Genomic DNA, 21390 nt, shown 5'->3' with positions numbered 1-21390 from the left:
CTGTGCAGGTTTGCCACAAGAGTTCTGCAATGATTTTATTCATAGAGCAACATTTCTAAATATATTCCAGTAAAATGGCAGCAGAGGTGAAGGAAGAGGAGAATCCACATTCCAAGAGCCAAGTACCAAAATACCCAATTAGTGCCCAAGGGCTAAATATGTTTTATTTTAGTATGAAGTGGAACTTCTGGAGTCTATGTTTCCAAAGATTTTCTTTCCAATCACTCTGGTGACCACTACATCTCAGCCAGTACCACTGTTGGAGTAACAAAGGAGCCTTCCTTTATCCTGGCTTTGGGATGCTCCGCTGTTCCCCGAGGTGCTGGAGGGACCATGGATCTCCAGCCTGCCTTTGCAGGAATCCTGCACCACTACGTGCAGTTGTCTAGGTGGATTTTTCTTTTGTTCCTACCTGAGCTACTTCATCCAAAGAAGTTCCTCCTTGCTCAGCAAGTCAAGGCCTAGAAATTCACTTCTTTTAAGGTTATGATTCCCCACTTGATAAACCACAGTGGGATTCCATCTGAAATCCCTGGAGTGCTTTAGACTCCCCATGCTACCTTTTTAGTCAGTGAAACCACTGAACTCCTTTAAAAGTGCCATTTTCAAATGAAGCTCATATATTTAGACTTGACTTCAGCTGTTCCCATGTGAGAATTTGCTTATTCTGTGCTGCTTAAACATTGTTCTATGTATTAAGAACGTCTACATTTTTCTTCCTAAGAGGATCTTCGTTATTTTGATTTATGTGGATCCAAAATGAGCTTTTGTCTTACAAAATAAGCATCAGGGCTGTAAGAAACTTGGAATATATCAAGTTTTAAATTTCTCAAATTGGGTTTAGAATATTTCTCCCTGGCTTTCACATCCTTGAGGATTGGAATGATGTTCTGTAAAATAAATAGTAACTTCAGAGTCATTAAATAGTTGTTCACCCAACCTCCCTGAGCTTTGACTGCCCTCTGTCATTAGGTCTTCCTACTTCACATGGCCATGTGCACACCAGTAATGCAGCTCTGCATTCAAGTGATATTTAAAAACCAGGAAACTTCTTTAGTTTGGGGTTTAACATCAAAATATCAGTGTTTGCTTGGACTACAGTGTGCTTCCATTGGTGGGAATCTGAGAAAAATGAAGCAATGTGGTTTCAGAAAGAGGATGAAACAGTTAAATATATTTAGTTTTTCAGAGTAATTATTTGGGGATAGAAGTCTGTTAAATACTGGTAGGTTGTTCCAGTAGTTAATCAATTAATAAAGGAGAGCTGGCAGAATCCAAATGATTGGCAGATATTCCTGGAATGAAGAGGATAAAATGTAAAAATGGCAGGTTTCTGAACAAAAAGGAGGAAAAGCCTTAGAAAGTGGTTTACCACTGCAGGTTTGAATGACAGCGAGTCTGGCATTTCTTCTGAATTAAAAGTGCCTTTTTGCACTGTTGTTTAAGATGGGCCAAAGTCGTGCTGATTCCGAGCGCTACTGAACCAAATTCTGCTTCCTTGAGGAACTGGGAAGAGATCAAACCACTGGGAGGGATTTAAACACAGGCAAATCCACTGAAGTCTCTGACGCTTTCATCTGCTCAGCCAGTAGCTGGGCTGGGCCCTCTGAATCTCAAAATAAAGCAAATATGTTATTTCTTTACTTTTTTCAAGCTCAGCCTATGACTTCTTACATCACAACTCATTATCCCAACCCACTTTCCAGCAAGATATTAACTTGTCGCTTCAGGTTTAGTTTTTCTACTCTGTGTCTTGAAGAAATCTGATCTCTGTAATCCACTGCCATAAACTATTAGTCTGGAATCAGTTTGGTGGCAGCTGGAAGAAAAATAAAAATGGTTAACTCACAAAAGAGGAAGGTTCAGCTGTTCAGTTCACCTTAAAAAACCCAACCCAAGTCCAGCCCTGCTCTTCTCCCCATGTTTCGGTCATAGAATGTAAGTGACGTAAGTGACTCTCCCTGTGGAGAACTGGCTGCATGTGGCCAGAGAAAGGCACTGGATTGTGGGGATGGAGGTCACTTTCCGGCTCTGCCAGAGCTTTTTGGGAGGGCAGCAGTTAAAAATGGCATAGTATTACTGCTTTCATCCACCAGAAGGGTTCATCCTCCATTTCTCATGAGGAAACTTGTTTAATGTCCAATACTAGCGCTATTCCTGCTAGGAACTTCCAGATGCAGCAGCCCAATAAACAAAAAATAATAATAATCAAACTGAAGCACTGATTGAGTTAAAGGTACATTTTGTTACCTCCTCTCCTGCTACTATTTTTTTTCCATTCAGTGTTACTTAGATTCTCTACATTAAGTTAATATTTACTCTCCTTGCCACAGAAGAGCAGCAGAGTAAATAGGATTTCATAGAAGGAAGCTGGTGGAGTTAAACAAATAAAAAAGTGGCCAGTCCTAACCTTTCGTGCGTGAGCCTCAGCATTCCCCAAAGGCCCAGAGCCCCTTTCCCAAGCGTGCTCCGGTGATCCCGCCCGTGCTCCTTGCACAGAGCCGGGGCAGAGCCTTCCCTGCTGCACACAATGAGCCACATCCTCCGCTCTGCAAATTGGTCAGAGCTTCCCCAAGCCCATGGGAGGAAGAGCTATTTAAGCAAGCTGCACATCTACCCCCTGAATTGCTTCAGCATGGCTGAACTCCCCGAGCAGGGCTGTGGGAAATGCACGGAGCTGGAGGAAATCGTGTGGATTTGTAGCACGGCAGCCTGGATCTTCAGGACAAAATGGTGGGTCAAAGCCACCCTTGTTTCTGCCCTGGAAATGGGAGAATTATGCAACGTGACTTTGACCTAGAAATCAATACCTGCTGCTTAACTACAGAAACAAATGGCAGCTCTGATGGCCAATAACAAACTGATGGTTGTTTCTTTGTTCTGTCTCTCCTTCTGTTAAACCGACTGCTAAAGGGCAGGAAAACATGACAGACTTGTCAGCCATAAAGAACTTTTTGGTCTCCTTTGTAGGAGCTCATCTTTTCATGGCCTTGTGCCAGAGCGAGTAGGTGCCTTCCACGCTAAATACAAAGAAAGTGATGTTGGAAAAGGATAGCTGCTCCAAGCCAGGAGAATCTAATGAACTTCTGATAAAAGTCAGGCCAAAAGGGAATAATGAGTTGCATCATGTGTTTATCGTCCACTTGCAGCCATTTTTAATGAAAGCATGGGAAATTAGCCCTCCTCAGATGCTTTTTTTCCTCAGACACATTTGACACATAAATAGTGTTATCTGTAATTAAATATGCTCTGGCAGACCTCAGATTGCCACAACTCTGCTCAGAGCTGGCAGCGCTGCACTGGGGAATGCTTGCAGTGATCCCAGAGCAGGGAAGGGTCACGTGCCCAGTGCCTGAACAGGCCAGGTGTGGGTTAGGTGCTTTCTGGAGAAGAAATGGCACAGGGGGTTATCAGTGCTTGGGATCACAGAATCATTTCAGCTGGAAAGCCCACAGATCAAGGAGTCCAGTGTTAAGCGCTGCTAAGTCCAGCACTAAGCCATGTCCCTAAGTGCCACATCTACACATTTTCTAAATCCCTCCAGGAATGGTGACTCCACCACTCCCCTTGGCAGCCTGTTCACATGTTTGACAACCTTTCCTGCTGGATCCCATCAAAATCTGTGTTTTCTTGTGCAAGTTCATGGTCCTAAATCAGGTGATTATTTGGGAAATACACGCAGAAACTCTTTTCCAGATTTGCACAGAAGTAGCACATCCCACATGTGTGCCACGTGTTAATTTGTTTACTCAGAGGTCAGGAGGAAAATAGGGGACAGAAGAATTTTACAACCCAATTAAAACTTATTATCAAGGAGCAGCAATAAACTTTTGTGGAACAAATGAGCCCAGGGTTCTGGCTGTACCTCAGCATCCTGAGTTGTTCAGTGCTTAAAGATCAATGCGGCTTCCTGCTAGACAGCTGGAAATGTGAAAATCTACAAGGAGGTTGCACCATGATTTTCACCTAAGGCACGGAGATGATGACTTTAATAAACAACTGAGCTGCAGGTCACATCTTCCCACTTTTCTCTTCCCAGCCCAATTAAAACAACAGCCTTTAATTTCCATTTAGGTTTCCTCTATCTTTCTGTCTGTCTTTATGTACTCCTGCTGCCGGTTATGCAGAATAGCAATGAACAGGACTGGCCAAAATATTTTATGTTCTATTTCTCTAGTTTAAAAGTTGTGTGTTTTTCAGAGAGCATCTAGAAGTAAAAGTCTCCTAAAATTGGCAGAAATATTTTTCCTAATGAGGTTCACAAGAGAAGCCCCAACCCTTTGTCTGTTAAAAGATGCAAGAAGGGAAGACAGTCCTCAGCCATCTCAAGATCTACGGAGTTAAGCACAGGACTGGGAGCCAGAAGATCTTGAATTACGTCCCAGTGTCTGCCGCACACAGGATTAGTAATACTTTGCACTTACATTAGCACTTTGCCACTAAATAAAGTTTGCAAGTGACATTACAAATGGGGAAGGAGCGGCTTGGAGAAATGAAGTGACAAATCCAAATTGGCACAGCTAGTTAGTGTCAGAATCAGGATTACAGTAATTCTTGACAAGCCGTTTAACCTTCATGAGGTTCAATTTTTACACCTTTAAAATGAAGGAGATGATTTCCGCCGAAAGCAAACTGTGCAAATGATACCCACTGGCACAATTAAGTAAATACATTGTTCAAAAATTACTACTCCTCTGCTACAGCTTGGAGGTTAAGCAGAGTATCTGCACAAACTCGTGTTGCTCCAGGGAAGAACATCTCTTAGGGCTTCTTAGGAAGCAATGGTGGTGAACCAACTCCTCCAGGGAGATTGCTTAGAATTCCCAGGAAAAGGAACCCATTTTCAGTCACCTCCACTGGCAACACTTGAATTAGATGACTTGGAAGGGGGAAGGGCGTTATAGTAAATTAGGAATTGGGCTGGACATCAGCAAACCAGAACTGAGCTGGTGGCACACGGCAGGAAGTTTATCCTGAGTATTACAGCACAGGAATTACAGGATGCTTTTGGTCATTGAGTTCTCAGCTTGTCAGCAAATCAGGAGTTTTGGCTAACAGGTAAATAAATAACTGGCCAACTCCAGTTCCTTGCTTTAGTAATCAGTTCCTAGAATAGAGATACCAATCAAAGCCTCTGATTTGCATGATCTTTTATCCTTGCTTTTTTAAATAACAAATTTACCTTCATAAATTTGAATCCCATCTTTCCACCTCACAACTGAACATCTTTGGCGTGTTAAGTGTGAGAAAGATTATGCTCAAAATAATTTTTTTTGTACCACAAAAATGCTGTACAAAATGCTTCCTCTTATTGAGGCTGATGCTGCCTTTGCTAGTTTCAATCTACAGTGGTACTTTTTTCTTATCACCAAACGTGCTGTGATCTTGTTTAGGAAGTTAATAGCAAACAACAAGAAGCAGGTAACTGAAAATAAATAGATGCTGTTTGTATTTTTGTAAACATAAAGATGACCTGCAGTCCAAAAAAGCATTTAGACATTCATTTCAACACAGGCAAACCTGTATTTATCCTTGTTCATCAAAACACTTTACCACATGCTTAAAAGCAAACATCCTCCCAGTACCTAATGCCTTCAGAGGAAATATGTACCCACAGTGCCTGCCTACCCCTCATTTTATATCAGTGAGGTTTTTGGGTGATCAGGACTTGGACTGGATCAATATTTTGAAAAAGCTGTTCATCAGATTTTTCTGGTTTTTCTTTCCGGCTTCCTTGACACAGTTAAGTTACAGTTTGATACAGAATGATAAAAAAAGAAAATCATTGGTATTATTCAGAAGTTGCATCTTGATGCATATATCCTGAAATACAGTAAATCTTAGTCTTGATTACAAATTCCAAGTGTTTTTGCTGGTGGAGAGTTTCGTATTGTTACAAAATGCATCGATGTGCAGCAGGATGTTTGTTATATTTTTCAGGATGGATTGCTAACTTACAGGAAAAAAAAGAAGATTGTGTCTGTCATGTCTGGGAGAATTATATTTTTGTTTTATTAACCTGGCTTACTTTGAGGGAATGTTTCTTTTCTTCTCTGTGTTTTCCCAGCTCTGAAATCCATGTTTTGCTGTCCCTAGCCTGGCGGGGTTGTGTTAGTGCTGCTCACAGAGCAGCTCTGAGGAGAGCTCTGTGAGCAGGGTGAAATCCTCATGTTCTGTGCACGGGAGAGGCTCCAACTCCGACTGTCTCCCTCTTCCATTGGAGATGGGATCAGCGTGGATGTGTCACAACAAACACCTGGAGCTCAGAGCAGACAAGTGCCCTCCTCTGTTTTCGTGGCAGTCACTCTGGGTTGAGGTAGTGCTGCACAGATGAGCCCTTCCCTCTGATCAGAAGCTTTGTTTTGTTGGAAGGATTTGGAAAAAATTAGAAATGCTAATTAAAGGAACGGGGTGATGGCACTGAATTGTCACTTCATGTAACATTGGCTTTGTACAGATGATCAGCTCAAAGTATGGTTAAAATGCTTCCAGGGTGGTGTTATGTGTGGAAAGCTGTTAAAATACTATTGAGATTTAGCATAATGGTGAAGAGATTGCACAGCGCCCAAAAAGCTGATGGTTTGCTTCATGCTTAACTAGATTCCCTAGCACCAGCACCAAACCAAAAAAGTGTTTTGTTGTTGTTGATGTGACCAGATAGGTTTCATCCCAACCCCACTGTTGCCAGTGTGAGATAATCAGCACTGGTCTCCTAAAAACAAGGATCAGGAGTGACTGATGTGCACCTCCCAAGTTCTGGGTGCAAAGAGAGCACCCAAAGGTGGCCAAGAGCTTTGCTGTCCTCCTGCTACATGAATCAAACAGAAAGTGCCACCAGCAAACTCCAAACGTGTGTTCCAACATAAGGGGTTGTGCCTGAAGGGAATTCAGTCCCATTTCCCTCACGAGAAGAAACCTCAGGTGTAACTAGAGAACAAGGCCCTCAATCTGCCAGATTTTATCAGCTGAATGGCATCAACTTAAATTTGTTCCTGATTCTGGTTTCTAGGCAGAGCTCTGTCATCAGCCTGAATTTTGGTAAGTGGGAGAAGATGTGTTTGAAGTTGCCCACTGCAGCTTCCTGGAGGTTTCCCAGCCCCAATTCCTGTATTTGTATCCATGCACAATATTTCAGCTCATGTACAGCTCTAGTCATCACCTCGATTTTATCAGGGCACACAGCAATGAACTGACTTAACTCTGTATTTTCTTTCCTTGGAACTGTGCTCAGGTGCAACACCCAGGAGTTCAGGGAGACCAAGGAAAGTACTTTGGCAGGGTTTTTACACAGAACATTGTGTAGGTTTTGGAAGGGGGCGTACAGTTGTCTTTTGGCAACATCTGAGCCTTTAGAGGAGTATCAGACCAGTCATGCTTTCTATTTTTTTTTTAAATGCCTTTGAAAAAACCTCAGTGAGCCTGAGACTTCCTCCCTCACTGCTGACAGAGCCAGTGGTTACGGGGCACTGCATGCAGCACACAGAGCAAAGGTGAACCCCACCACAACATCTGGTCTTACTTTCCCCCCCTCCACTTTATGAACTGAATATCTTTTGGGTAACTCTGTTTCTAATACCCTGGGTTCAGATTGATTTACACAGGCCACTGTAACTGAAGTATATCTTGAAATCTGAGACTACCCAAGATGTGCTGGCACAGCAGGGTTTGTTTATCAGCACTGGATTTGGGGGAAAAGAGAAATAAAAATCCTGTGTTGCACTTTGACATGCATTGCTGGATCATAAACAATTTAAAAACTTATTTTAAAAATAATTTCACCTCCTTTTATAGCCACAGTGAGAAACTCTAGAAAACAGTTTGCAGGTCTGGTAACAATCCACAAACATATCCTGGTGAAAATTAGTCCAGTGCTGTGGAAGGAAACACTTGAATATTTTAGTTCTGTCTGATCATGTATCTTGTACTTTATTTTTCAAATAGGATCCAAACATATTGTAGGAAATTTTCCTCATGAGCATGGTAGGGAATTGTGCTGTGCAGAGCTGGGGTGCAAAGCAGCTGCTCTAAATCCTTCCTCTGCATTTGGCTCTGTGTGATTTTAGGTCCCAAAAGTAGCGATGACTTCAGTCCAATGGATACAACCAGTCCCCTTTGGAATCTCCTGTTGGGAATTAGTGACATTCTTCTTTTAGGAAAAGCAGCCTTTTATGGAGACAGTCCTGGGGAGCCCCTGGATGTTTTGAGGGATGGCACCCTGCTCCCAGCGCCATGAGGGAGTGTGCTCACTCCCACTGCCCAGGCTGTCTTGGGAGATTTACAGCCTCATACGCCTGGGAGATGCTGCTAATAACTTTTTGCCGGCCTCATGTAACACAGGGCACGCACCAAATAAGCATATTTGCTTAAAACCACAAGTTTGAACTCGAGAAAAAAAAGCTGTTTAAAAAGGCCAGATGACCCACTTGCCAGGAAAGCCCCCAAACTGGGGGGGTATTTCACTTGCAAATTGCCATTCTCCTGTACTTGTGGAATAATGCTGCTAGTGACAATTTCAAATCTTTCTCCTGGTGTACATTTTGAACATCATGGTATCCTCTTGTTTCCCATTTTTTACTGTTCAGACCCTCCATAGAATATTATTGTCGCTGCAGACCTTTTATCCAAGGACTGTTGATCACAGCACAAGAACTGTCATCCTATTTGCATTCTGTGGATGCATCATTATTCACAACATTTGATGTCCATAAAACACATTAAAACTATTTCCTTGAGCAAAAATAATCAGCTCTCTGCTGTACATATCATTTGTATACTCAAATTGTAAAATGTAAATTGATATATAAGAAAATGGCCCATTAACTTTTTCATTAATGACAATAATACATTTTGTGCATCAGCAGTAGGAGGACCCTACATTCATTCTAAGGAACCTGAAGGATAAATGGAGACTTCTTTGTATTTCATAAAAATGAAGGCTGTCATCAAGCCCATTTTAGAGGCGGGGGGGCAGAGAGGGATTATTTTCTATGGCCTTATTTGTTTTTTAAACTGTTCTCATACTTGGAAGCATTCTTAAAGTTAAAATACTCTGATGAACCTGATCCTCCTGCCTTTGAGGCAGAATTTGCAATGAAAGCCACCTGGCATTTTGCCTAAACAAGGGTGAGGAGTTACCTGGGTGTATGTTAAATATTCTTTGTTAAAAGCACTATATGTGCACTGAATGTATAAACTGGGCACAGCTCCCACCCAGCTGGTAATTAATCGCCTTGAAGCATTCATGGCATTTTTTTCAATCCCATCCCAATTGTCACTTCCACTATTTCATTTTTAAGCCGGGTGGATTCTGTGGGTGCCATAACGGGTGCTGTGTTCCCCGTTGCTGGATAACTTTTGAAAGAGTAGATCTATTCATGCAAAAAAATAAAATAAAGTATAAATGACAAGTATTGCTGGGTTTTGTGAAATTTAATAGACAGCTGGATTACTGTTTCTTTAGGATTTATGCTGAGTTACCTGGAACTTACTGTGTTTTTAATGTATGTAATTTAATCATCCTGTGTCTTTTAAGATAATAGCAAGTGATTTTACTGTAATTCACATGAATTAAGACATCCTAATATGTATACTGGCTGTCAAATCGCTGTATATTTACCATTTGATTAAAGCATAGATTAATAATTTTTCTATAACTGATACATCATGCACTAACAGATAAAGAGCATCTGATATTAAGTAAGTGAGAAATAAAATCTGCTTTCAGTAAATTGCTTAGAAAAATTACACAGTACATTTAAATTACCATTTGCTTAGCAACATGCCCTTGTAGACATTCCAGTGGGGCTATAAAATGATCGATTTACTTTAATTTTCTACTGAATCCTGAAAAAATGGCTATCAGTAACCTATCCCTTCATCATGGCATGCTGATTCACTCTGTGTATTAAATTTACTGGCAAGGAGCAAGACGTTAACAAAAAGTAACAGATAATGTGAACATTTCATGCATAATCTGTAATATGAGATATGTATTAATAGGGAAATTATGATGCATTCAATTATTCTGAAATGCCTTCCAGAGATGTTTTGATTTGGCTGCGCTCTGATAGTAGCAGCACAGCAGGGAGCATCTCAAGTGATGAATAACCTAATCTCCTAATCTCAAAATGGGCACTATTCACAGCTAGCCCGGGAGAGGCTGGTGGGAGCCACCACACTGCACAGACACTGCTCCCTCACACAACAAAAACAGCCGCAAAAATCCCCTGCTTCTCACAAGGCTCCTCTCCCCAGTTCAGAATTTTTGGGGGGGCACAGCAGTTCTACGAGTTCAGGTACTGATATGGAAAAGAAACCTTTGCTCCCCTCTCAAATAAACTTGGGACACAAAAGGCTATAAAAATAATTGTGTGAGCAGTTGTTCTGTTAGCATTGAAGGTTGCTTTGTGACATTATACAAAGGAGCTCTTTCTGACTTTACCCAGTTTAATATATACCTGAAATGATCTTTACTATGGATACATTTTTTTTTTCCCCTGGAAAAAACCTCATGAGAACAAGAAACTCCTTATTTTGTCTCATGAGCCCGATGGACCCGAGTGCTTGCTTGTGTGTAATTAAGCAGCCGTGTTTACTACTTCTCCTGGTGAACAATAGTCTGGTTTCCTGAGGAGGTCAGGCAGGATTTATTTTATTGTCTACACACTTGGAGCAGGCAAGGTGCCTGTCATTCCTCAGCCCAGCTTGGGCACTTTCTCCCTGCTCCACATCCCCTGCTTTACTCCCATTTCCTCACCTTGGCATCTCTGCAACTGAAACTAAGCAAAAAAGCCCAGGAATTCGAGCCACGGCAGCACAGCAAACAATCCTGGGCACATAGGCTATGCAAATCCACCGAATTTTTTTACACTTAATTACTTGATTGCAGTGGGCTCACTTTTTGATTAATGCAATTTGGCAAAAGGTAATATTACACCAGTGTATTAGAATTTTTAGTAATTATTCAATGTTAATATGACAGTGTTCTTGAAGAAAAATGAGAAGGAAACAGTATCTCTGTTTTGTCTTCAATTCACAGCCCTGCTCAGGAGGAGAGACGCACAAATACTTGTGTAAATAAACGTGGTTTATCTTTGGGAGAAATCTTACTAAAAATTCCTGATTGGTCTTCTCCCCACTTCCTGTCCTTAATGCCATACTTTTAAAATTATTGGCATTACAAGGGTGCAGAAATGATTTTACACTCTTTTTTTATGCTGCAGTTTATTTGATTTACAAAGTGATTTGTTCTAACAAGTACCTTTGCAGTTTAATCATAATGCCACATTGTGTGTGCTGTTTTCCAAGACCTGCGCTGTTCCTAATGCCTTTGGCAGCCCAGCTCCTGAGTTTTCTGTCTAATAGAAAGCAGGGAAGTGTGAGGCTCCTTAGATTTCCTTTGCTTAAGCAATTTGATTTCCTCCGTGTTGTGCTCCGTGTGAGCATCGTGTTAACGCAGAGCAGGACGTGGTGCTTTTACCTCACCTGCTGTTACACACCCTTTACTCCAGGTTGTAGCCACTAATCAGGGTTAGCAAGCAGGGAAGGAGTGGGGCCCCGTTTTATGAAACTTTCAGATGAGGGATGTTGGGTTTATTTCAGTCTTTAGTACCCGAGAATGTACAATTGCTCTGAAGATAAATAAAAGATTCAGCTGGATGCCACTGGAGAGCAGAGCAGCATGTCTTTGGCATTGCTGGAGTCTTATCTGATTTGGATTTGTATACCTCATGGGGAATGGCAAAATATTGGAACAGACGGCTTGATATTTCCGAAGAATATAGTGGGCTTTATTAGCACCAGTTTCATTCCCTGACTGACGGCTTTTTCAAATTTTTTATCTTATTAATCTGTGCTACTGTATGTAAATGTTATTCCTCTCTGCATAAGGGAGGCAACCAGCGATTTGTAATAAATGCTTATGAGTGCCTGAGGCTGCACTTAAACTTTAAAACATCTATTATTAAGTTGCAAAAAAACACTGTAATGGCCAATAGTGACCTCATAGGAATTTTAAACTGTGGTCTGCTCTTCTGCATTAAAAACAAAAAAATTGCCTGAAGTTAGAATTATGAGCAATGCTATTTTAACAGCTGCATTTTGATTATTAAAGTGTGTTTTACAACTGAATTACAATGCTTTTATGGACTCTAGGTATAAGATTTAAAAAGGTCATTAAACATAGTCGGTTTTGTCACAGTAGGTGTCATTGTATACAATGGACACTATACAATCTATTTTATGTCGTAGTACTTAGGATTTAAAATAACACGGGGAAGCATTTTAGTTTGCTTAAGCATGTAGATTACTGTAGAGCTTTTCAGGTATTTTGACAGTTTGCGGTCCAAAATGACTACTTTCATTATTATTTTATTAATTTGACAAGAAGCCCTACAGATTTTCTGTGTATGAACGTTCCATTTGTCTCAGAAATAATTAAAAATGCCAGCCTAGAGCAACAAGACAACAGAAACACTTCTGGCAAATCAATGCTGAGAAATGCATCGTTTGTACGGGAGCCAAGTGTTTAGTCCTGAGCCATTTTTACATTTTCTCAGCCTGATAGGACGTGGGCTCATTGACAGCCAGTATTGACCTGCAGCGTGGGCTGGGCAAACCCAGCACCTATAAATTGATTTATCCGGGGTGTCGTGTGCTGGGTGCTGCATGCAATGTTTACATCTTGCACAGCACAGCTGCAGCAGGCAGGAGGAAACCCCTCTGCAAAGGCAAACTTAAATTCTGCTGCCCTTCGCCTCCTCTGTCAGACTTGGAAATACTTAAATCTTTAATTTGCCTTTCATTAATTTGTCATGGTGTTATCCTGGTGAAGAACCCAAGTACAAACAAGCTGGGTTTGGGGTGGCTGTGTGTTAATGAGTGCAAAGGGAACCACGATAAGTGCAGAAAGCTCCAAATATTTGACAAAATGTCACAAAGGATTGTATTTGCATGTAGTAGCATGGGTAGGACATAATGATTAGTGTGTAGTGCCGTGCTGGCAGTACCTACTCCAGCTTATCCTGATAACATGTCGGCTGCACAGCTTTGAATATTGTATATGTTCTTTGAACATATCTAGGACTAGCGGAGCTGTCACTCCACTGAAAAATGTGCCTGCACGAATGACAATGCTGCTTTAATTTTTTTTTTTTAAAGAGGACGACTTCTAAATAATTATTATCATGCTAATAACATTTGTATTCTTTTGTGTATAATTAAGATCTGCCTGTCTAAGCATGAAATAGGGTTGAAATCTTGAATAAGTATGCTATCCTTAACCTATTTAGTAAATCAATTTTAATTTAGTATTCTTTAGGTTAAGTCATAACAATAGAATTGCTGTATACAGAAAAATCCACAATTTATGGCTGTAAACCTTCTCGGAAATGTTTAATAATGAGCAAAGCTTCTGTGAAATTAAAAAATCTACCCCTCTAAATGTAAGTGCTGAATTTAAAAAAATGATTCAGCGATTACTAAAGTCATGTGTTTTTTTAAATTACCATTAACTCTTTATTACTTAACATGAAATTGTACATGTGATTTTATCTATAAGCCCCTGTAGGATTGTAATGCTTTTTCCAAAGACTTGTCTTTTGAGCCCTACCCATTTTTTTGAAACATAAGGAAGACAATTACCAGAGTAGGTTGAATTCCTAGTCTGCAGTTATATTATCGTATTTGTATTTCTTATTTAAATAGGGAGCAAAGCAATTGGAAGGTTTTTTGGGGGAAAAAAGTGTCTTTTCAAAGATTTTCAGTCCTGAGAGGAGTCAGAAATGCCTAACGAGGGACCAGATCCTGCTCAGAGAGGGGAAAGTGGGAGAGACAGGAGAGAAAAATATCCTTAGCTGCTATATGGAACTGTTTGATGTCTTTGTTATTCTAAGTTTGCATCTCAGGGCTGTGCAGATTCCTGAAATCCTGCTTCCCAACATTACTGTGGGATCTGTATGGGCTGTGCTGCTTGTGGCCTCTTCCCTGGCTGTAGGAGAGGTAACAGAGATTTCCCCAGGTCTGTGTGTGGTGTTTCCAGACCTGATTTGTTCAGATCACAGTCCTGGTCCTCCAACAGAGTTTGAAATGCAGGGACAGTAAACAGCCCCTGTGTTCCCAGTTTCCCAGTGCCATGTACAGAATCCATGGGCCTGAGCACTAGATGAGGTTCTGGAGCTTTTTCCAGGTACCAGAGTTTTATTGGATATTATTTATGGGGGATTTTTCTACTTCAGTTGGCCTTTAAAATACTTTCTTCCTGTGGCATCTCTGTGTAACAGTTGCATGAAAACAACCCAGCGCTCATTAAAGACTCATTGACTGATCCTTACCCATTTTAAATTGGGAGCTGCAGTGATTTACAGTGGTTGAGGGTTGGATTCATGATGCCTTGAGAAAACATGGGAGGAGCACAGATTGTAAGTGTGGTTTTATTAGGGGGAATATTCATTGGGGACAGTCTGTCATCGCTGCTCTCTCATTGCTGCCATCACCAGTCATTTCTGTGGTGCTAAAATCTACTTTACAATATTCGGGAGTCTTGGATAGATGACCAGTTAAGCAGAAACACTGCAAGTGAGGAACGTAATTTGAACACCTCACTCCTTTATGCTCCTTTATGAACCTTAGACACAGCTATTATCTCATAATGGCACATTTTCTTTTAAAAGGCCCCTAACAAATGTACAAAATGAGTATTTTCTAACCTGCATAGTTTGCCCACCATTTGCCTTGGTGTTTTTGTCAAAGGACATCTTAGAAAAAGGCTGTGTTAATGTGGGCATGGGATGGCTTTGCTGGTTATGTCAAATGGCCTGTCTGCTTCATTTGATCCCAGCCAGGGTGCCAGAATCTGAAGGAATTACGGAATGCTGTATGCTTGTAACTCACTGAAAATTAGATACAGAATGTGCTTCCAAACACGGGTTCCATTTCTGAACACAAGAAAAATGGGCAATTGGGGCAAAATTTTCTTTAAGGTGAAGCGGTGAATTCTTCATATGCCAAAGAGAACATGGCATACAACTGGTGTTCCCACTGGGAAGGAATTGTCAGAGAACATGGCTCTGATGTGAATTAGGGAGAAAGGGAGAATGACACCTTGTAAGGGAAACAGCATCTGGGGGAAACATTACAATCTTTAATTCAACAAACAATTCCTGCATGGGACTTTCAAAGGTTAGGTCACTTCAGCAAAGGTGAATTCAGCCCATGGCTCTGGGAGGCCCAAGAGGCTCTGGTCACAGTAATTTTGTATTTTCTTCCCTCTGTATTTTATGAAGTGAATGATTGTTTTTAAAGTTTGGCAACCCTGCTGGTAAAAAAATGTGAGCTGCTTTTACATGTGATCAGAGATCAAACCACCAGGAGTACATCCTAATAAGAGAAAAATTTGTGGGTCCCCATACAATTTGCTTTATTCATCTGTTCATATAATACCAGAAAACTTTCAGGATGGTGCCCAGACTTCAACAGTGTTTGTGGTGCTCATCCCTGCCTCTGCCCTCTGTAATACACTGCTGTTTATTTTGATTTATTCAATATTTAAAAGCAGGCTCTCATTTTCTGAACACCTTTGTATAACAATAAAAGAAGCAAGTATGCAACAAGCAAGCACCAGCAAATGAATAACACTCTTTCAAAGTAATCATAGCAATAATAACCCAGGCTCCTTGGCCTTCAGCTGCCCACTTCTTGAATTGCTTAATTAAAATAGATGGTCCTGGGCAGACCCTCCAGAGGTTAATAAAGTGGGTCTTTGAATCAGAAAGGATAAAATTCCAAAATTGAGGATTGTCTGTGTGGAATACAAAGCTAAAGCAATTCCTTTTGTTTATATGAAAGGGATTCCAAGTGTAGCAGTTTTGCTGATCTTTGTTGATATGACAATAAGAAGAGAGGAGATTTCCGAACCAGCCAGGTCTTAAGCCACTTAGGATCTAATCATGTCCCCTGATTTGCAGGGAGAAATAGCTGGTGGGATCATCTCAGCAGCATTATCCAGCTGGCCTGGTAGTGAAGAGTTCTGATGTTTTAAAAATAATAATGAAAAGTTTTAAATTTTGAGCCTTTTCTCTTTTTATAGAAAAATAATTTCAATCACTCCCCACGTTTGCTTTTGGGAAAAAAAACCCCCACAACAATCTGGATTCATTTACCTTATTTCAAACAAAAAACTGAACACTTTTTAGATAGATTAACTTCCCCTTTGGGTGATTATTCTCAGGTGCAGATGGTGAATGTGTTTGGCCCCAGGAGCAAGGCAAACCCTGGGAAGCAGCTGATGATGCTGTGGTGGTACAAACAGCCCAAACGCAGTTCGGTGTTAGCCGCCTCCAACTGCCCTGGTGTCATCAAAGTCAGTGGAGCTACACTGATTTATACCCAAGGCGCTGCACATCCCTGACAGACATCCTGACTGCTTGTCCACATTTAGTTATTATTTATTTATTTATTTATGGGCACTTGCAGCCACTTTGCTGTCTTCTACAGCTGATCTACCATGCAGGGAAATTTGAGGCCAGCTTCCCAATTTGAGATTTGGTAAATGTAGCTCTTATTTTTAAACTGTTTAGAAATATTTAGTTATAAATAACTAATAGAAAGAAGCCCAATGTTGTGCAGCTTGGAAAGAATCCATGGAATCTAGAAGGTAATTCTTCTGTACTAGTGAGGTAGTTGCAGGTTGGTGCATGGTGAGTTTTTCATTGCCCTGTCTTGAGCAATTATTTGTTTTTGGAAATTGTAGCTTCCTTAGGGAGAGGGCAATTTCCTGTTTAACCCAACAGTTGTGTATTTTTGTGCATTATACAAAGTATTTTAACTAGAGAAGCTGCTCCAGAACTCCCAGCTTTCGCAGGGCAGACCTGTGGCCTTGCTTTTCCTGGTAATCTAAAGGCACATCCAAGTTCCCATCTTATCAAACTGATTGGCAGCTTAAGGCAGCTGGGAAAGAGACACCAGCAGTGACTGTATCAGTGGCAGTCGGGATTACCCAGACAAGTCAGAAACACAGTGGCATCCCTTGTCCCTCGACACTTGCAGCTTTACCCACCTTCTCAATCAAACAGGGAGCGAGTGGCATCCTCCAGCTGAGATGTTTAAGAGCTGACTAATCAGAGGTGAAAAGGCAGGACCAGGCTGGGAAAGCTGATGAGCATCTTTCCTTTCCTGTTGGCCTCTGGCTTCAGGATTTCCAGCAGCTGTCTCCTTTAGAAACACCACTGAAGTGCCTGATGGACCTTGCCATGGGCAGACTCAGGTGCAGACCAGGGCCAGTCCTCGTGTGCTCTGAGAAGGGAACAGAATCAGGAGTGGCAGAGCTTTCTACAGCTCTTTGGAGTCAAGGAAGAGGTTCGAATAAAAGGGAAGGAAAAAATGGCTCATAGCAAAAGAAACACTGGGTCCCAGAGGCTGGAAGATGAGGGCTTTAAGCTTTGGTTACCTCACTGGGAAACCCTGCCTTCAAATTTTCCACCAAAAGGCCTTGATAGGGACATAATTTACACCTGAATTTACAATTTTTTATCCTGTAAAACAAAGACACAGATAAGAGGAAGAACATTTTTTGTTGCTCAGCAATGAAGATTACTTGACAGGAGAATGATCCAATGAGTTTGTGTTTGCGGAAAGCCACCAGCAGTGTCAGGACCTCAAAAAGAATTCTAGTGAGGATTGAGTCCCCTTAATTTTAAGTATCAAATTCAGATACCTAAATTAGGAATATAGGTCTATTCATTAATAAATATTTAGTGGACAGAGAGAGAGGCTCCTCCAGAGGACAGTTTAGATTCACCTATGTTAAACACCCACTCAGAATTGCCAAGGGGAAGTCAGATGTCTAAAATTGGAGATCACTGTCCCGGTGATGGACAAGGCTCTGAACTGTATACAGGGTGGACAGCCAAATAGAAAGGGCAAATGCAAAGGGTGCTTTTATCCTTGAATATGAATCTGAATTTTCAAGCTACATATTTAACTGAAGAGAGCATGTCTGGGGTACGGGGAGTCACCCTATTGATTTCCACACCCCTGCATTCAGTCCTTTCATTTACAGGAATCTTGGCTTCTGGAACATTTAGACATTTGGCCACCTCTGTCCTATTGTAAATTGCCAACTGGGAGTGGCATCTGCCCTTCCATACATTGAGTCCTAGCCTGACCCAGGAATTGTTGGGAGAGCTGCAGTTGACCCTGGTCCAAGCTGCTGGTAACTTACGTGCAGGTAGTGCTGTCTCAGTGTTCAGGAACACTCCTGGCACTACTGAATTTACCATCACAGCTGGAGTCAAAGCAGGAGTATTCCTGGCTCCATAACAGAGTGGTCAGCATGGCTCTCACCAGCACTACCTGAGCACAGGCACCGCCTGAGGTGTCAGGAGGGCTCTGCTCCCATCTTTCCAGTTCTCCTGGGACAATTTCCCCCCGTTTGCTATCACGGTGCTGATCTCCTTAGCAGTGGCGTGAGTTCCCAACATGTGCCTTCTCCAGCGCCGGAATGTGGAATGAGCACAATGAAGCGGCTGATCTGCGGATCCCGCGCCGCCTGTCACTTCCTAGAAACCACTGGCAAGGAAACATGCACTGGAGACATTTCCTTGTTGCTGGTGAGCATGGTCTCATCTGGTGCTGCTCTCCAGCTGGATCTTCAACATGTCAAACTAGTCAAATACTGTTCTTTAAATGAGAGAAAAATGTTTCATGCCCAGAAATGAATGCAAACAGTAAATCCATGTCCCTGTGCTCCTCTCTCCCCAATTCCTAACTGCTGAATATATTCATGAAGCTCTGAGCACATCTTTGTCTACTGAGTGGCTGTGTGCTGCTGTTGAAACATAGCTGTTGTACAATATTTTAACCTGCACTTAGAGGTGCAAAGTGCAGTACCTGAAATGGCTTTGGAATAAAGGAAAGGTTGGGGAAAAGCTGCCGAGAGTAACAGCCCTCCCAGGGAAATCAGTTTGTTTTACAAAGTGCTGTGGAGGTTATCAGGCTGAAGTGTGTGTCCTCTTCTCTCCATCTTTACGGGGCAATGGATTCTGGGGAAGTGGAAAGTTCTTTTTTTACTCCTTTCAGGATTCATGTTTGGACAGGGTGTTTGTAAGAATGGGTGCTGTGAATGGGCTGTTAAAATTTAAACTTTTTCTGTTCCCTTGATAGTGCTTTGAGCGGCCCATCCCAATGTATTTCTCCCAACAAGCCCAAAAGGGACTCTGGGAAAGCTGCTGCTTCATTCAGGGGATGCTTCTGTCAGTGTGTGCAACTGATCAGGTGCACCTTGGTGGGTATCATTAATCCCAAAGTGGCAGGGTGAGGTCAAAGCCACAAGCAAACCTCCAGATTAGCCATTAGAAGGAATCATCCTACAAGGACAAAAACTGGGGAATAAAACTGAAGGTTTCATTGAAATCCAGATTGTAAGAGATTAATAAAACCATAAAGGAGTAACAAAAGGAAAAAACAGAAGAGAAGCAGCTAGTGCTTGACACACTCTTCCTTACCATCTTCCTCACCCTTGCAAACCTCTTGCTGGAGGACAACCCCATTCTCTCTTATGCTACAAATGACACTGCTCAGTCTTTCCTTCTTTCTGGAAAAGCGTCTCCATTCTTAAGGAGACTGTGATTGTAACAGCACAATGGGACTGTGCTTGCAGTTGCCAAGCTGGACAAAGAGAACATGGAGGGTTTCACACCAGCTGTTTCCACCGCTGCAAGACTGACAAATTCTGTTCCCCATTCACATTATTAGGGGTAATGACAAAGTGACTAGATGTTCTCCTTCCAAAATTAAAGCTCTTTTAACCAAGATAAAAGCATTTGGGAGATAATACAGAAGTAAATATAGAGAACACAAATTTTGTGTGCCAGATCTGTAGCTATGTTCAGTGTGGGAACTTGTTAAGCCCTAATTTCTGTATATTTCTGTGGTGAGCCTGTGTTGTGGCTTATCTCTCAAGACAGCTGATCTCCCCTTTTCTCCTCTGACAGCTTTTAACTATATGATATTCTTTAGATCTGCAATATCTCACCCTGTGTCTTCACTGGAGACTGAATATAGGATCCTTGAAGTCAAGAGCTTCTCTGCTGTGTTTCAAGTGTGTCCTGGGACACTGTGTATGACTTTCCAGCACATGCCACTATCCTCATAATAATGGGAGGATAATAGGAGTTATACTGCATGTCTGAATAACTAGGTTAGATATCTGTTTTCTTTGATTGTTGCCTGGCATCTCTCTGTCTGTCACATCTACATTTTCCCTTTGTTGTGGGAGGCGATTTCCCCTTCGATAGATTTGACTTGTGCATTAACATTTCTTAGTGGAGAACTGCAGCTTTCAGCACACTTATTCTCTCATTGTCTGCACCTGTTTGTTTCCAGTGTAAAATTTCAGACAACCTCCCACTCTTTCTGTCATCCTCCTTTCAAATCAGAATGCCATGAATGATCTGAAGGGCATGGGGAAAAAAAAGAGCCTTTTGTTACTTAATAATTTCTTTTTAAGTCTCTTTCCTTCTTTTTAACTTTGATATTTGTGTAAAGATATTTTGAGGTCTCATATCCTATTTTTGTTCTTTGAATATGATATTATCTTTTGCCTTTGATAATCGTTGTCATTCTGATTTTCTTTAATTGTCTCCAGACAAAGTATCTGGAGAAAGGCAAGCGTTGTGGTAGGGAACTTCGTGTTTTCAGCAGGAACATTATGGTGAGGAAGTCAGGAGAGTGGGAAGCTGTAAGGATGAATGTTAATAATGTCTTAATTATTTTATAATAAAACTATTTGCTGGATTTGCAAAATGTATTTGAGAGGAACACTCTTGCTAAGAGGACTTGAAACCTAAATAAGTAAGACAAGCAGAAGGCAGGCATCACCCAAGCAAAATATAAAGACTGTATGTCATGCTAAGTGCTTTTAAAAGAATCTCCGAACTGTTTCCCTTCCCTATGGCCAAGAGAGCATATTGCAAACAATATGTTGTGGTATTACTTCCCTTCTTTGCTTATGTGCAATCAGATGAAGGAGGGAGAAGGCAGAAGTAAGTTCTTTTCCCATTGCCTTGCTGTCGGCTCCATCCATCCCGCTGCCCCGCTCTCCCATGTGAAGGAGAAGCTGTCGTGTGTCCAGGCCAGTGCCGGTGGCAGCTCCATCCCAGCATTCCATCTGAACCTAGCAATTAGAGGGAAATGGACATCAGTGGAAAAACAGCCCTTCCAAGCCAGGTCTAACATTTAAACTCCAGGGGACATGCAGGTGATGCAGCACCATCCATAGAACAGCAGTTCAGCCCAGTGAGAACAAGTCTAGGGGGAATCTGGATTTCCTAACCAAGGGATGCAGGGAACTGCAGCGTCTCTGTAGGCACTGAAAATCTCTTTGTTGTCTTAAGA

The 21390-nt window shown here is 41.6% G+C and overlaps 1 long non-coding RNA gene across 2 annotated transcripts in view; it reads right to left on the bottom strand.

Annotated features, from left to right (window-relative positions):
- LOC125322572 overlaps positions 1-21390 on the bottom strand; it is a 43013-nt gene that overhangs the window by 7240 nt on the left and 14383 nt on the right. Inside the window, exons 2-3 of one of the 2 annotated variants that reach the window (XR_007202096.1) lie at positions 17054-21169; positions 1373-1606 (exon numbers count right to left, since the gene is read on the bottom strand). This is a non-coding gene — a long non-coding RNA (uncharacterized LOC125322572). The remainder of the gene's footprint in view (positions 1-1372; positions 1607-17053; positions 21170-21390) is intronic. The other variant, XR_007202095.1, reaches the window with a different exon arrangement.

This window comes from Corvus hawaiiensis, chromosome 3 (assembly GCF_020740725.1).
Source record: "Corvus hawaiiensis isolate bCorHaw1 chromosome 3, bCorHaw1.pri.cur, whole genome shotgun sequence".
Taxonomy (NCBI): Eukaryota; Metazoa; Chordata; class Aves; order Passeriformes; family Corvidae; genus Corvus; species Corvus hawaiiensis.
This window is presented reverse-complemented; position numbering and strand designations above follow the sequence as displayed.